This window comes from Microcebus murinus, chromosome 7 (assembly GCF_040939455.1).
Source record: "Microcebus murinus isolate Inina chromosome 7, M.murinus_Inina_mat1.0, whole genome shotgun sequence".
NCBI classification, from domain to species: Eukaryota; Metazoa; Chordata; class Mammalia; order Primates; family Cheirogaleidae; genus Microcebus; species Microcebus murinus.
Window position 1 is genome coordinate 102,086,456 of NC_134110.1, and position 15,769 is coordinate 102,102,224.

Sequence of the window (15,769 nt, forward strand, 5' to 3'; positions counted from 1 at the left end):
AGTTAAGTGACTTGGTAAAGGGCACACATTTAGCAAGTGGAGGAGCTGAGGTTCCAAACCTGAGTGTCTGTGATTCCAGAATGCATTCTTAACCACCATGCTACATTACTATGGTGCATCACAAAAGATATTAGAATCATTTCTAAATCCTCTGTTTGTGACAGGAAATTTTATTCTAATGATGAGCCCTGGGATTTGTTAGCATGCCATCAAAATGCTGTTCGTTGGTGGGTCTTTGGGGGCTTGAGAAGGCATCTTTCCCTTTCATTCTGTAATAGTTTGACTCTGCCAAGAGTACAGGGCCAGATCAGACTTTTGACCAAATGTGGGGAAAACAAACCTGCCTCATATAAAAGGATCAGATATGACAACGCGACTGGGGACCAGTGTCCATGAGGAGCTATTAGAGGCCCTGTGGTCAGTTAGCACAAGGGAGAAACCGAAAAGGAGTGAGGGTGCTGGCGCTCAGTCTGTGAAGGCCTTCTCAGCTGAGGACTCCGGGCTTCTCTCCCTTTCCCCTGAGGCTGGAATGTGAGGAAATGAGCTTGCATTAAAACCAGACAGGTTTCTGCTGAATATAAGGAAGAACCTTTTAACCATGATGACGATGAATCACTAGGATAAATCTCCTCGTAAAGTGTTGAAGTCTCCATTCTCAGAGATATTAAAAAAGAAAATGAAAACTATCTATCAGGAATGATTTAGACATTACTAAATCAAGATATAGCAATCTCATAAGGTCCTTTCCTGTCCCACAATTGCAATCTGCCTTAGTCATCTTTAATTCTCCCTTGCCAACAGAGGTAAATGCCTTCCCAGGATAATGGCCAACAGGGGTATCATTAATAATAGTTCACATCTATAGAGTGCTCACATTCACCAAGTGCCTTATGCATGTTATCTCTGAGCTTTGCAACACTACAGAGCAAGTGTCATGATTTCCGTTTTATATATTGTGAGGTTCAGAGAAGTCAAGTAACTTATCAGAGCACACAGGAAATCAGTAGTTGTCAGAATTCTAACCCAGAACTTGCTATGCCCAGCTCCATGTAGGCTGATGGATAAACTATGCTTTTTTATCTTTTCAGCAGCCACTTGGCAGTCTTTCAGGTGGCTCACCCCCCACTTCTGCACACTCTCCAGCATACCATCAAAATCTGCCAAATCTAACTTGCACAATCAACTTAACATTACATACCTGGAAAATGAAAAGTTAGGTAGGTCACAAATGGAAAGAGAAAGATAACTGATAAAGACAAGAAAAGAACATGCATGACATCATATCTCTGTTACCTGGGCTCTCATTAAATAGCAAAGAATTGACTCCGTTTACAAAGTTCATCTGAGGGGAGAAACAGAGGACATAGCCCTAGCCAAAAGTAAGAAAAGTGGCCCCTGTTAGTTTTGCGGTGGGAAAGTGTGAGGACGGAACAGCTTGCAGAAATGGAGGCATCTCAAATACACAATCCCTGGTGTTTCTCTGAGACATCGGGTTACAGCGTTCTGATGACTACAGATTCCTTCTTATCCCTTGCCATTAATCTTTTGCATCTGCTGTCACAGGAGGAGAGAGCAGATTCCTTTCACAAGGATGCCTCGATGGGACACCCCAGCCTCCACTGAGAGCAATAACCAAGTGTGGTGGCCGGTACATTTCCCGTGAAACAGGGCTGGCGGAGATGGCTCCAGCCACACCTGCTGGCCTGGCCGTGATCCCTGCCGCTTTCGCTGGCTGGATGGCTTCAAGTCAGAAGTTACTTACCAGAACTCTACGAACAATTTATTCCCCCAAACACTCTTATTTGCCTTGGAGTATTTTTATAAAGCACTTCTATATGCTCAACCAACAAGGGTCGCCTCTGCCTGCACCTCTTTCAAACCAACTAAGTGCCGGGAGTTGTAATACAAAGATGAATAAAAAGGCTTTCCATGCCTTCAAGGAGTTCAGAGAGCAACATAGAAGATTAAAATGGCAATAACCACACATGATGTGAGCTCTGATTAAAGTATCAGGTATTGTGAGTGAGCAGAAGAAAGGCACCCGTCTCGGACATTGGAGTGCACTCCCTGGGATTGAGGGCTGGGCAGAGCTTTCTGTATGAGTCAGCTCAGGTTGCCATAACAAAGTACCACAGACTGGGTGGTGAAATAATAGACATTTGTTTTCTCACAGTTCCGAAGGCTGGAAGTCTGAGATCAGGGGGCCAGTGTGGTCGGGTTCCGTTGAGGGCTCTCTTCCCAGCTTGCAGGTAGCCACCTTCTAGCTGTGCCCTCACACAACTGAGAGAGAGAGACAGAAAGGAGCAAGCTCTCTGGTGTCTTTTCTTATAAGGACACTAATTCTATCAGATTAGGGCCTCATCCTTATAACTTCGTTTAACCTTAATTACCTCCTAAAGGTTCTATCTCCAAATATAGTCACATTGGGAGTCAGGACTTTAATATGTGAATCTGGAGGGACAAACTTCAGTTCATAACCCCTTAAGGATGATACGAGTTGATCAGGCGGAAGGCAGTTAGGGGAGGCAGGGCATCCCAGGCGAATGCACTGTGTGCAGGTTCAAAGGCCCAGGCAGGTCTGGCGCACTAGTGGAGCATGGAGTAGCCCAACACGCTGGCACAGTGGGGACTGTGGGTAAGGTGGGCAGAAGGGAAAGTCTTGAATGTTTTCTAAGCAGTGCATACTTTATCACAGGCAGTCCATATTTTTACAAAACTTTTAATAAAGGAGCTGAACAGATTTGCATTTTAGGAAAGAAAAGGCTCAGTTGGTTCGCATTTGAAGAATAAATAATAGGATTCAAAGGGAATTAGAATTTGGGACCCAAGCCATGGACACTGCAACAGTCCTGGGAAAGATGATAAGGGGTTTTGCTTAGGCCGTAGCAATGGGTGTGAGGATGAAGAAACAGGTTTGAGAGTTATTTAAGGATACCGAATGGAAGGAATAATTGACTGTGGAGAGTGGGGAGGGGAAAGTAGAGGAAAATCCCAGCTCTCTGGAATGGGTGCCTGATAGTATTTGTGTTTCTATGTTATCGCTGGAGCTGTGTGCTTTGCTTTCTGGTTGTTGCTGTTCTACTCACTGACTTTCCTTCAGCCCTTCCCATAAATCTCCCTTAACACAGCGACGGTCTAGCATGTGAATGAAAGAGTAAAGACACAACCATGATCATTGTACGAATTTGAGTTTAGACTTAATAACAGTAGGAGATTTGGGAAGATAGCTGTCACAATTTGCATTCCATGTGTGCAAATATTTTATTCATTATACCTTTATTTTATTAACCATAAAAGTAATGGCAGTTATAGGAGCTTATTAACTAACACAGATCTTATGCAGCTCCAGACAAATACTTGACACACTTTTAGAGTTCCCAGAACTGAGGACTCTAATGCCAATTCCTACTACTACTCATAATTAAAAGACTATTCCTGGAACCCATGTGTTCAGATATCCTGACAATTTTTCTAATCATATTTAGACCAGTGCTGCCCAATGGAAATATAATTCAAGCCTCCAGTGCAAGCTATATATATAATTTTCAATTTTCTAGTAGCTACATTGTAAAAGTAAAAAGAAACAGGTGAAATTAAATTTCATAATATATGATATTTAACCCAACACATAAAAATTATTATCATTTTGCATGTAATTGACATAAAAATTATTAATATAATATTTTACATTTTTGTTATACTTTGTGATCGAAATGCAGTTTGTGTTTTACACTCACAGCACAACTTGATTCAGAGTCACCTTTCAAGTTCTCCATAGCCACATGCAGCTCATGGATGCCATAGTGGACAGTACAGGTCTAGACCAAGAAATGTTCTAGAGGCAAGCACAAGATATCAGAAACTGTTATTTATTAATCTGCAGATCAAGGAAGTAATTTATTGTAAAAATATGAAACACTGTATGTTATTTTAAAGAGCATATAATAATTATTTAATTCCCTACATTTTATATTTTAGATCCTAGTTTCCCAAAACCATGTAATAAACCAAAGTTTAACGTGAGTCTTTTATAAGTAAATTTCCTGTTACATTTCTTATGAAGCTAACCAGAGAACATGCAGTCTATGATTGCCCAGAGGAGTATTTGATTAAACATCTACCTTGTCACAGAGATAAACAACGAGCTGTCCTCGGCCTCTGGAGACTAGCCGGAGGACATGAGGGGTAAGAGAAAGTTTACTCGTATTACATGCATAATCTTGTTATTGAAAATAGCACAGGAGATTTGTACAGAATCATGGATATCAGACGCAATGAAGCAGTAAATGTAAATTAGCTTAGTTTACCAATATTGAGGTATTTGTCACAATTATAGTAATGTGGCTAAAAACAAATTTGACAGTAACAATCCTGGGATTGTTATCGCAAACGCAACTCAATTCTTTTTTTCGACTTAAATGATTTTGGATGGGAGGGAGTTTTGAGTTGTGTTGACTTTATGAGGAAACAAATAAAAGACTAAAACTCTCTATTGGAATAAATAAAGCAAAATGAATTGCAACCTTCCAATATTTTCCCTCCCAGTCTGCGACCAGCTGGCCAGGCCGTTCGCCACGGTCTCTGAGTGTGTTACAACCTCGGGCAGCTTCTCTTTCCACAAAAAGCAGATGACCAGGTGCCTGTCGGGATGTTCTGCCCATAGGATGAGGGCCTCTCGCTGCTGCCTCTCAGGGCCGTCCCTGAGTGCAGGCCAAGGTGGCAACACCTGCTTGCTGCTTCTGCCCGCACCTGAGCCCATCTGTCTACCAACCAAGCGGGGGCCTTTTCTGTCTCCTTTGCTGTCAGCTGCTCACAGGGACCCCTCACTGGTGGGAGGTGAGCACCAAGGGAGGCGTGATGGTGCAGCGTTAGCTTGCGACATGGTGTCTGGGCTTCCTGCTTATTCGGCTTCTGGGAACACAGTTGACTGCTACCCGTGGTCAGGTACCCTATCTCAACCAGGGCCCAGTGGCCCTGTTGATCAGAAGGTCTATAATTCTCTGCAATATATGGCACAGCCTTGTTCTAGAGCCCCAGACTTCTGGGTGGAGATTCTCTTTTTGGGGGTTGCCGTGAATACTACACAACATCTTTTCCCACGTCTGCTAACTTTCTGTGATAGGCCGTCAGCTAGGCCATATGGCCTAGTGGCAAGGCTCTGTCCTGTGGTCCGGATCTGCTGCTGAGGCCTCTCAGAGCTGGCATCCTCTGTGTTCTCTGGTGTATGGGTGGAACAGTTTTCCCAGGTGTGGAGTATGCTGTTTCTAGAACCTGCCAAGGCCTGCTAAGTGCTGGGGTTCCTTCTTACAGGTGGAGCTGCAAGGTATACTATAGTTCCACTTAGTCGTGACTCCAATGTCCATATCATGAATGAGTGATCTCTGGGCTTTGTGTTTTCTGCCATTGGTCGAGGAGTCTACCTCTGATCCACACAGAACTCCACGCAGTTCTAATTATAATGGCTTTGTAATCATTCTTGTTTTCCAGTACAGTAGGTCCTTCTACCTTGTCCTTCTTCAATCATGGTTGGACTATCTTGGCCCTTTACACTTCCATATAAAATGTAGAACCAGCTTATTAAGTTACACACACACCCATATACACAAAGTTACACACACACAAAATGCACACACAATTGTTTTGATTGAAATTGCTTTGACCGTATAGATCAGTTTGGTAGTAATTGACATCTTTAAATATTGAGTCTTCCACACAAGTGGAATTCCTAAAACCTTAGATATTTTTTCACTTTTTGCAATAATATATTTCTGCAAAGGTGTTGCACATATTTTTAAATTTTTTCTCCCAAATTATTAGTGTTTTATGCTTTTGCAAATGGTATCTTTTTTTATGTTTTATTTTCTTTTTTTTCCTTACGGCAAATTTTAACTTTTTATTTTTTTAACTGACAAATAATAATTGTATTAATACATATTTTGGGGGTACATAGTGATGTTTTGGTACAAATAATGTATGCTGAATAAATCAGGGTAATTAGTATATCCATCATCTCAAACATTTGTCATTTTGTTGTGTTGGGAACATTCAATATTCTCCTAGCTGTTTGGGACCAAATTATTGTTAGCTATAGTCATCCTACAGTTGTGTAGAATACTAGAACTTACTCCTCCCATCTAGCTGTAATTTTATATCCTTTCGTAAACCTCTTCCTATCACTCCTTCCCACTACACTTCCCAGCCTCCAGTGTCCTCTATGTCCCCTGTTCCACTTTTTACTTCTATGAGATCAACTTTCCTTAGCTTCCACATGCTTAATATTCTGTTTCTGGCTTATTTCACTTAACATAATGACCTCCGGTTCCATTCATGTTGCTGCAAATGGCAAGATTTCAGTCTTTTTTTATAGCTGAGTAGTATTCTGTGGCGTATATAGACCACACTGTCTTTATCCATTCATCAGTTGTTGGACCCCCAGGTCCACATCTTGGCTACTGTGAAGAGTATCGCAGTAGACAAGAAGGCACTGATGTCTCTCCGCTATAATGATTTCCTTTCGTGTAGGTAAATTCCCAGTAGTGGGATTGCTGGATCATATGGTAGTTCAATTTGTAGTTTTCTGAGGGACCTACATATGTTCTCCACAGTGGCCATACTAGTTTGCATTCCCACCAACAGTTTGCAAGAGTTTTCTTTTCCCCATATCCTCGCCAGAAATTTTAAAATTTTTTGATAATAGTCATACTAACTTCGGGGAGATAATACCTCATCGTGGCTTTGATTTGCATATCTCTGATGACTAGTGATATCGAGCAATGTCTCACATATTTTGTTGGGCCATTTGTATGTCTTCTTTTGAGAAATGTCTCTTCAGATCATTTATCCTTTTTTTAAGCAGATTAGGGCTTCGTTTTGTTGTTCTGTATTTATTTATTTATTTTTATACTGTCCCTGAGGAATTGTTGCTGTTGTTGTTGTTTTGCTGTTGAGATGTTTCGGTTCCTCGTATATTCTGGACATCAATCCCCTATCAGATGAGTAGTTTGCAGATATTTTCTCTTATTCTGTAGGTTGTATTTTCACTCTGTTGATTGTTTCCTTTACTGTGAAGAGTAGTTTTAGTTTGACATAATCCCATTTGTTCACTTTTACTTTTGTTGCTTATGCTTTTGTGGTCTTATTCATAAAATCTTTTCCCACACCAATATCCTGAAGTGTTTCCCTTATGTTTTCTTCTAGTAGTTTTATTACTTCAGGTCTTACATTTAGGTCTTTGATTCATTTTGAGTTGATTTTGCATAGGCTGAGAGGTTAGGGTCTAGTTTCATTCTTCTGCATAGGAATATCCAGTTTTCCCAACATCATTTATTGAAGAGGCTGTTTTGTCCCCCAGTGAATGTTCGTTGCACCTTTGTCAAAAATCAGTTGGCTGTAAATATGTGGATAAATGTATGGGTTCTCTATGCTCTTCCAGTGGTCTGTGTGTCTGCTTTTATTCCAGTACCATAATGCTTTAGTTACCATCGCCTCGTAGCATATTTTGAGGCCTGGTAGTGTGATGTCACCAGCTTTGTACTTTTTGCTCAAGATTGCTTTCACTATTTGGGGTCTTTTGTGGTTCCATACAAATTTTAGAAATCTTTTTATTTTTCTGTGAAGAATGTCATTGGTATTTTGATAGAAATCGCTTTGAATCTATATATTGTTTTGATTAGTATTGTCATTTTAACAATATTAAGTCTTCTAATCCATAAGCATGATATGTTTGCATTCTCTTAAATTTCTATCATCAGCATTTAATACTTTTTCTTGTAGAGGTCCTTCACCTCCTTGGTTAAATTTATTCCTAGTTTTTTTTGTTTTGGGTTTTGTTTTTTGTTTTTTGTTTGTAGCTATTATAAATGAGATTGCCTTCTTGGCTTTTTTTTCAGATAATTTTTGTTCATGTATAGAAATGCTGCTGATTTTTGCATATTAACTTTGTATCCTACAAGTTTACTGGATTCGTTTATCAGTTCTAAGAGTTTTTTGGTAGAGTCTATAGGTTTTTCTATATATAAGATCGTATCATCTGCAAGCAGGGACAATCTGACTTCCTCCTTTCCAATTTGGATACCCTTTATTTCTTTCTTTTGCCTAATTATTCTGGCTAGGACTTCTAGTATTATGTTGAATAAGAGTGGTGAAAGCAGACATTCTTGTTTTGTTTCAGTTCTTAGAGGAAAAGCTTTCAGTTTTCCCTATTCAATAAGATGTTAGCTGTGGGTTTGTCATACATGCCCTTTATCATGTTGAGGTACTTTTCTTCTATACCTAATTCATTGGGTTTTTATCATGAAGGGATGCTGAATTTTATCAAAAGCCTTGTCTGCATCTATTGAGATGATCATATGGTTTTTGTCTATGAATGTGATTTATGATGTTTATTAATTTATATATGTTGAACCATTCTTGCATCCCTGAAATAAATCTTACTTGATCATGGTGTATTACCTTTTTTTTTTTTTTTTTTTTTTTTTTTTGAGACAGAGTCTCGCTTTCTTGCCTAGGCTAGAGTGAGTGCCGTGGCATCAGCCTAGCTCACAGCAACCTCAAACTCCTGGGCTCAAGCGATCCTCCTGCCTCAGCCTCCCGAGTAGCTGGGACTACAGGCACAAGCCACCATGCCCGGCTGATTTTTTTTTATATTATATATATTAGTTGGCCAATTAATTTCTTTCTATTTTTATGGTAGAGACGGGGTCTCGCTCAGGCTGGTTTTGAACTCCTGACCTTGAGCAATCCGCCCGCCTCGGCCTCCCAGAGTGCTAGGATTACAGGCGTGAGCCACCGCGCCCGGCCTGTATTACCTTTTTGATGTAGTGTCCAATTCAGTTTGCTAGTATTTTGTTGAGAATTTTTGCATGTATGTTCATCAAGGATATTGGCCAATAGTTTTCTATTTTTGTTGTGTCCTCATCTGTTTTAGTATCAGAATTATGCTGGTTTTGTCAAATGAGTTAGGAAAAATTCCCTCTGCCTCAATATTTTGAAATGATTTGAGAAGAATTGGTATAATTCTTCTTTCAAGTTTCAGTAGAATTTAGCAGTGAAGCCATCCAGTCCTGAACTTTTGTTTTTTGGAAGACTTTTTTTACTGATTCAATCTCATTACTTGTTATTGTTCTATTCAAGTTTTTGATTTCTTCTTGGTTCAGTCTTGGTAGATTGTATATGTACAAGAATTTATCTATTTCCTCTATGTTTTCAAATTTATTGGCATTGGGGGGTAGGGCTACAGAAAAAAACAAATTTATTGGCATATAGTTGTTTAAGTAGTCTGTAATGATCCTTTGTATTTCAGTGATATCTGTTGTGACATCTCTTTTTTGTTGCTGATTTTATTTATTTGGGTCTTCTATCTTTTTTTGTTAGTTGGTTTTCGATTTTGTTTACATTTTCAAAAAATCAACTTTTTGTTTTTTGATCTTTTGTGGGTTTTTTAGTCTTAATTTTATTTTTTTCTGTTGTGATCTTTATTATTCTTTTCTTCTACTAACTTTGGGATTGGTTTGTTCTTACTTTTCTAGTTTCTTGAGATGTATCATTAGGTCTTTTCATTAAAATCCCTCTAGTTTTTTTGATGTAGGCATTTATTGCCATAACTTGCCTCTTAATACTGCTTTTATTGTATCCCATAGGTTTTGGAATGTTGTATTTCTGTTTTCATTTATTTCTCCTGAAGACTTAAATTTTAAAAATTTCATTCTTAATTTCTTCCTCCACCCATCGGTTGTTCAGGAGCACATTATGTAATTTCCATGTATTTGTATAGTTTTGAATGTTTCTCCTGTTATTCATGTCTAGTTTTAATCCATTGTGATCAGATAAAATACTTGATATTATTTTGATTCTTAAAACTTTTTGTGACTTGTTTTGTGTCCTAACTGTGCATTCTGAAGCTGTTGGGTAAGGTATTCTGTAAATGTTTGTTAGGTCCATTTTGTCTATGATATAGTTTACATCTGATGTTTATTTGTTGATGTTTTGTCTAGAAGATCTGTCCAATGTTAAGAATAGAGTGTTGAAGGCTCTAGATATTATTGTATTGGAGTCTACTTCTCCTTTTATATCTAACAATATTTGCTTTATATATCTGGGTGCTCCAGTGTTGAGTGTATATATATTTATAAGTGTTATATACTCTTACTGAATTGATCCTTTTATCCTTATATAATGTCCTTTGTCTCTTTTTATAGTTTTTAACATGAAGTCTGTTTTGTTGATATAAGTATAGCTACTCCTGCTTGGTTTTGGTTTCCATTTAGATGGACTATCTTTTGGATCCCTTCACTTTCAGTCTATGTGTGTCTTTACAAGTAAGATGAGTTTCTTGTAGACAGTACATAGATGAGCATTGTTTTTTACCCATTCAACCTGTCTATACCTTTTAAATAGGGAGTTTAACCTATTTATATTCAAGATTATTATTGATATGTGAGGACTTACTCCTGGCATTTTATTGATTGTTTTCTGGTTGTTTTCTTTTCCTTTTGCTTCTTGCTTCCAGTCTTATTGTTTATTTTTGTGGTTGGGTGGTTTTCTATAGTGATAATGTTTGATTCCTTTCTCTTTCTCCTTTGTGTATTCACTCTCCCAGTGAATTTTATAGATTCACATATTTTCATGATGGCCATCATCTTTTCACTTCAATATGTAAGACTCCCAGGGAGCAGAGTCACACAGAGGGAGCTTGCTGGACCCATATGTAAGTCTCACTTGAGTGTTTCTCGTAAAGACAGTCTGGTGGTGATAAATTCTCTCAGTTTTTGCTTATGGGTGAAAGATTTTACTTCTCTTTCATTTCTGAAGGATAGCTTTTCTGGGTAAAATATTGCTATCTGACAGTTTATTTCTTTCAGTACTTTGAATATATCATCCCAATCTTTCCTGGCCTGTAAAGATTTTGCTGAGAAATCCACTGTTAGTCTAATACAAATACCCCTATATATGAATTGATGCTTTTCTCTTGCTGCTTTTAAAAGTCTTCATCTTTTGACAATTTGACTCTAATGTGCCTCAGAGAAGACTTGTTTGGGTTGAATCTATTTGAAGTTCCTTAAGCTTCCTGGACCTGCATACCCATATCTCTCCCAAGACAGAGAGTTTTTTGCTATTGAATATGTGTTTCTTATATTTTCCATTCTCTTCTCCTTCTGGAACACTCATAATACAAATATTTGTTTGCTTAATGGTGTCCCATAAATCCTGTACACTTTTTTATTCTTTCTTCTTTCCTTTTCTTTGCCCATACTATTAACATTTCAAAAGACATGTCATCAAGTTTAGAAATTCTTTCTTTTGCTTAGTCTAATCTATTGTCAAAGCTCTTGCTTGTATTTTTTATTTAATTCATTGAATCCTCATCTATAGGACATCCGTTTTGTTCTTTTTTATGATATGTATCTCTTTGTTAAACTTCTCTTTCAAATCATAAATTATTTTATTTCATTTAAATTTCTCTTTATATTGTTTGTATGTCCCTAAGTTTCCTTAAAATTATTATTTTGAATTCATTTCTAGAATTTCACATATTTCCTTATGATTGGGATCTGTTATTGGAGAATTATTGTTTTCCTTCAGAGATGTCGTGTTTTCTTGCTTTTTCATGGTTGATGTATGCCTACATTGATTTCTATGCATCTGGCAAAAAAGTTTCTGCTTCCAATTTTATGGAGTAGATTTTGTAGAGAAAGAATTATTTGTATTAATCGGTCTTGGCATGTTGGTTTGGTGGAGGACATTGCCTTGGTTCTAAGTGAATACAGTGTTGTAGTCTCTGTAGTTTCTTCAGCTGTTATTCACACTAGTGACATTTGTGAGTTTCTCAGCATCCTAGGCTGAGTTTGTGGTGACATTGGTGCAGGTTTGCTAGTGGTGGACTCACCAGACTGTTTCTCAGTTTGGGGGCACATGCATGCATGCAGAGGGTCAGCCAACTTGGGGTCTGGCTCACTGGGGTTGCAGCTATGGGGCTGTTACTCTGGCCTGGAGCATGAGCACATAGTTGCTTGGCTGGCCTGGGCACATGCCCCCTAATGGCTCCCATGGGGCTGTTTCTGAGGCTTGGTATGCAGGCACACAGCTGTTCAGCTAGCCTGGGGGGTATGTCTATTAGAGGCAACCCTAACAGCTATTTCTTAGGCCCAGGACAGTTTTTCAGTTATTTGGATGTATGTCTGCTGGGGGTGGCCCATGGGGCTATTTCTAAGGTTCAGAACATGAGCACAGGGCTGCTCAGTCAACCTAGGAGTATGACAGCTAGGGGTGGGCTGCAAGGCTGCTTCTCAGAACTGGAACTTGGATGCATAGATGCTCAGCTGGTCTCGGGATGTGTCTGTGGGAAGTGTCCCACTGGGCTGTTTTTGGAGCCTGGGACATAGATGCACAAAACTTCTCAGCTGACGTAGAGGTTTGCTTGCCAGTGGTAGCCCGCACAGTTGTTTCTCAGGCTCTGATTGCAGGTGCTGTTGGACAAGTCAAAGGCTTGTCTGCAGGGGTTGAGACACCTCAGGGCTATTACTCAGGCCCTGGCTACAGGCACATAGCTTTTTGCCAGCCTGGGAGCATGTCAGCTGCTCAGAGGTTGAGGGCCTCAACCTCCTGCTGGGCAGAGGGCATGCAGCAGTTTGGCCAGCTCAGAGGCAGGCTCGCCTTGCGTAGGACAGCCAGACTGCTCCTCTGGATGGAAGTGAGTGCAGTAGGAGTTGGTTTCTCTGCTGCACAGGACCAGTGTCAGGCCCATCCAAGGCTCAGGCTCTGCACTGCTGGGGTTGTGGTGTTCAGCCACTGGTATGGGCTTGGTGGAATAAAGATGGAGCCGCAGGGCTAGAGAGGTGCTGTGACTACTGGCCCCCAAAGAATGACACACTCCAGAGGTAGCTCTGGCCTCAATATGGTGCAGTGCTGCAGCAGCGTGGCTCTCAGGGAGCGGGTGGAGGGTGAGGAGTGCACATTTTGTGCACCTAATCTGGGATGATGCAACTGCGTGAACTCCCAGTAGCTCTCCAGACTGGGAGACTATGGGATTCTCTTGTAAGGACTATAGGTGTTTAGGGTGGCAATGGGACTGGTGGGGATCTTCTGCTTACCTTTCACCCACACTGGGAAGTCCCTCCTGACTCCAGGCAGACCTGATCTGGGTGGAGGGAATGGGGCTGCAGAGGGTGGATGCCTCCACCCTGCCCTCCTGGACTTCTAATCACCACAGGTGTGTCTCCATGCCCCCACGGAACACCCGCACTCTCCCTCCAACACTCCAGTCAAATCTTAGCTGTTCATCTGTTGCCTTGGTCCCTTCTTGTCAGAGTAAGGGGACTAATGCCAGGCGTCTCTAGTCAGCTATCCTGCTCCCAAGCTTGAAGTATCTTTGAGGCCTTATTCATCCTTCATCATCACTGTTTCCCGGAGGGGATGGTGGTGTGCCGCCCGGTCCTGGAAGTGCACACACAAGCACCGGGGGTTGCAGGGGCTCTGTCTCATATTCTTGTTTGTTGCCATTAAGCAGAAATTAAATTTCTATATTGACTTTATATCCAGAATCTTGTTAAAATTACCTATTAATTCTAATGATTTATCTGCAGATTCTTTTTAATTTCTTTAATTTTCTATAATTGTTAAGATTCCTTTTTATATAATCGATGAATAAATAAGTCATTTTCTTTCTGTTCAAGTCATTAATTGTTTTTTTTGTCTTACTGCGTGGGTTAGAAATTCCAATATAATGTTTTTAAGACATGGTCTTTGTGAGTGGTACTTGTGTTTCTTCCTGGTCTCAGGAAGAAAGCTTTTGTCACCATGAAGCATGCTATTTGCACTTTAAAAAAAGTTTTTTTTAGATTTGAATTTAGGAAGCTGCCCCTCTTTACCAAGTTTACTAAGAGATTTTATTATAAGTAAATGTTGAATTCTAACAAATGTTTTTTCCGCATCTATTGAAATAGTCATATGATTTATGCCCTTTACCTCTTTAATCTGGTGAATTTTATTTTATTTTTCTACAGAGTGGGTCTTACTATTTTGACCAGGCTGGACTTGAACTCTTGGGCTAAAGAGAGCCTCCTGTCTAAATCTTCCACATAGCTGGAACTATAGGCACATGCCACTGTGCCTGGCTCAAATTTAATTATTTTTAAGTATGAAATTAACCTTCAGTTTTTAGGACTAAACACAACTTGATTTTGATGTATTTTTGTCTTTTATAGTTTTTTAGACTCTATTTTGTTTAGCATTTTGCATCTCTACTCATCAATGATAGTGACTTTTAACATTTTTTATTATAATGTGTTGCCCATTTTTAGTATTTGGGTTATGCTGGCCTCATAGAATATGTTGGGAAGGGCTCATTTATCTATTTTCTCAAATAATTTTTTTAATATTGCCATTATTTATTCCTTTAAAAATTGATGGAATTCACCAGTAAAGCCTCTAGCCCTGAAGTTTTTCTTGTAAAACTGTTTTTAATTATGCACTCAATTGTTATAATAGAAATGCAAGTATTTATAATTTCCACTTTCTTTCATGTCAGTTTTAATAAGTCGTATGTTTCTAAGAACTTATTTATATTAATTTGATCATAAAAATTTCTTAACTGTTTAATGAATTAAGAAACTGGTAATGATGTCCCTTTTTCAATTCTGACACTGGTTATTTGCTATACTTTTTTCTTCATTAGTACAGCCATTTGGAATAAGTGGAACAAAAGATGAGTAAGAGCACTGCTCAAAATACTACAAAATATTGCAAGAAGAAATTTCAATAGAACTTTAAAAATGGAGGACAGTGGAGAGATATGCTATGTCTCCAGGTTGGAAGAATCAAGAGTGTAAAGATGTAAATTCTTCCCAGATTGAATTCCAGATTCAGTGCAATTCCAATCAAAACTCCAGTAAACACTTTTGTAGAAATTGATGACCTGATACTGAAATTTACATGGAAATTGGAAAGACGTCGAGTAGCCAAAACAGTCTTGAAGACGAAGAGCAGAGTTGGAGAGCCGACAGAAACTGAAGTTACTTGACATACTACTCTACGGGGATAGTATAATAAATAGAAGAACAGAACAGAACTAAATCCAAACAGAACTAAATCCCACACAGGTAGAGTCAATTGCTTTTCAACAATGGCACCAGTGAAATTCAATGGGGAAATATATGTATTTTCAACAAACGGCATTCAAGAGCTAGGAGGGTCATACTGCTGTAAGTCATGACCCATTCCTCATGCCATACACAAAAATCAACTCAAGATTGGCTGTACACACAAATACTAAATTAAAGTTATAAAATTCTTAGGTGAAAGAATAGGAGAATATCTTTGAAACCTTAAAGTAGGCAAATATTTGATAATGTAACAAGTGATATTGATTTAAAAATAATCAATGGTACTTCTTATAATTAAGATTATTGTCCTCAAAAGATACCAGTAACCAAATAAAAAGGCAGGCCACAGACTGGGAGAAAATGTAGGTAGATGAAAAAATAGATACTGTGTTTCCCCAAAAATAAGACCTACCCATAAAATAAGCCCTAGCAGGATTTCTAAGCATTTGCGCAATATAGGCCCTACCCTGAAAATCAGACCTAGTGATGGCGGTGGCTACGCAGTGTATCTGCACAACCCCTGCATTTCATCCCATTTCATCACAGAGCAGCAAAGCAGCCCTTCTCATCTGCCCCGTGAGAGCTCTATTGCTTAACATGAGAGACTGGGGCCAATGGTTCTAAAGAAAATAGAGTCACAAGAAATTCAGGATGGAATTCAGGGTTTGGAG

General features: G+C 39.2%; 1 long non-coding RNA gene across 1 annotated transcript; it reads left to right on the forward strand.

Moving 5' to 3' along the window:
* Nucleotides 1-2,192: 2,192 nt before the first annotated feature.
* On the forward strand, nucleotides 2,193-15,254 carry LOC105885234 (uncharacterized). The gene is made up of 3 exons (XR_012920052.1): nucleotides 2,193-2,249; nucleotides 4,064-4,185; nucleotides 14,677-15,254. It is a non-coding gene; the product is annotated as an uncharacterized LOC105885234 (long non-coding RNA).
* Nucleotides 15,255-15,769: the final 515 nt, after the last annotated feature.